The sequence below is a fragment of the Aplysia californica genome, unplaced genomic scaffold (assembly GCF_000002075.1).
Source record: "Aplysia californica isolate F4 #8 unplaced genomic scaffold, AplCal3.0 scaffold00155, whole genome shotgun sequence".
Taxonomy (NCBI): Eukaryota; Metazoa; Mollusca; class Gastropoda; order Aplysiida; family Aplysiidae; genus Aplysia; species Aplysia californica.
In genome coordinates this window covers 1269407-1271629 of record NW_004797425.1, presented here as the reverse complement: position 1 = coordinate 1271629, position 2223 = coordinate 1269407, and positions in this window count along the sequence as shown.

The window sequence follows — 2223 nt, the reverse complement described above, 5'->3', positions numbered from 1 at the left end:
AATGAATGTCATAATGTGGGTTTTAATTGCATCGAAGGCTTCTTATATATATCACCAAAAGGATTCTCGGAGAACAAATTAAATACTCAAACCCTTTTTTATTTCATAGGAAGATATAGTTTTGATAACCGTAATAATATGATACAATTTGAAACAGATAAGGCAACAACAAGGTCACTGTTTTGAGCTCTTTTTTAACCCACAGCTTGAAAAGATACCCCAAGAGACTCCCCAATTATATTTAAAGCGTATACTGTTAATCTTGCGTTACAAAAATAATATGAGCTATATCGGAGCTGAAGGGTGTGCTCGCTTTACAGTGTTCTTTTTTAAAAGAGAGACTGGGGTGACAGATGGACGGAGACACGGAGTACTCATCACACACACACACCTACACACACACACACACACACACACACACACACACACACACACACACACACACACACATACACCCCCCACACACACGCACCCCCTCCCCTCTCACACACATGAATACAAATTAATACACACATAGACACAAACATACTAATATACTAGCTGGGTCCCCGTTCGATGAACGGACTTAAAAGAATCGATCGTCAAGTCACAGTGGAACCAGTGCACACTGCTTGTGAACGGAAGCCTGTTTACTGAGTGTTTACAATGGCGTCTTAAAAGACGCACTTTCCCAAGATTAGATCTAAACGAAACTAATGAAAAACTGAAAATCAAACTACAGTGACTTCAGACTCCTAAATACTTGAATAACTGTGCACCATTTAAATGATTCTGAACCACCGTTAATTTTTCGAATTCGAAAGTTAAGTGGTTCGGAAGTTTTAGGCGACCAAAGTGACGAACATTTACAAATATAATATATTTATAGATTATTGTTCTTCCCCGGAACAACGTTCTATTATAACGCAGCTTGAGCATTATAATAACGCTCTACGAAATAGAAAGAACCCAATATGCGCCTAGGATAAATACTCGTGCCGGTCATTGTGGAGTACCTTTTCTCTCTGTACAAAACAACATTAAATACATTTTGAAAAATTACCCCCACCCCCTCCCAAAAGAAAAAAAATTATAATCTAAAAAAAATGGATAAATGTATAATAAATTAATTAATTTTAAAAATTTAAAAATCAATAAATAGATAAGACGTTGAAGTTGAAGATGGCACTTGTCTGAGTCAGGTTTGACATAGTTTTTGTGTGTGTCTCATTCGAATATTTCCTTGAAGCCACGCGTTTTGCCCGGAGACCAGAAATCTCATCTTCAAGATGACGTGTCTCTATATCCAAGAAAAGAATTGTTCTTCCGCAAAGTCATATTATCAAAAAAGAACATGTGGGTGGTTGGCGGGTGCTCTGGTGTGGTTTGCTTCTTCTTTCCTATCAAACAGCTATCGTCCTTATCTCCCCTTCTCCCTTTTTTATGTTTGTTACTCTCTTGTAACACCTCTAATCTCCATTACGCTCATATGACCTTATGCAGTTGCGAGCGCCGTCAAACCTCTACTAAAACTGATTTTAAAAAAAGAACTTGATTATCTAAAAATTTACGACGCTATCCTTGTTCCAGGCCAGAGCTTACCCTTGAAATATAAATTTAGTCATTCGTATCTATTAAGAGCTTGATAATGCAAAGGAGTCCGCTTAAACCGAACAGATTCAATACGAAAACAGTGGTAAACCAACAGAAAATGAATTCCCCGATTTATTTTCTTCCTTTTGAGCAATCTCTTTGAAACCGAAAACCCAACTAAACCAAAGAAAATCCGGCGGCCCCGCAGATCTCGGTTTATTAAGCCGACTTCACAGTACTATCATCTGGTACTAACCAAAGACAAATACACATCATGATGGAGACAATCAGCCTGCACACATTGAAATGGACCCTCGTGAAGAGGGGCGAGGAAGCATGGGGCAACCTGTTCTCCTAGGACCCCAGTTCTATATTCAAGTAATTCAAGTAAATAAATACACACCAGGAAATAAACAGCTTTCTTCAACAATTTAGAAGAGGTAGAAAACGAAATCGAAAACTAAAGGTTACATTAATTTATTAACGATACAACAGAAGTGACTTTGACCCTTAAGCGAGGAAATTTATTCGACAGAGTAACCTACGGTGACTCCAACTTTCTACTGGGACCCTGGGACGCCACATTCTACTGAGCTTGGGTTGGCCCTGATTGGCAGAGTCAAGTGGCACCTCTGAGGTACCGAATAAACC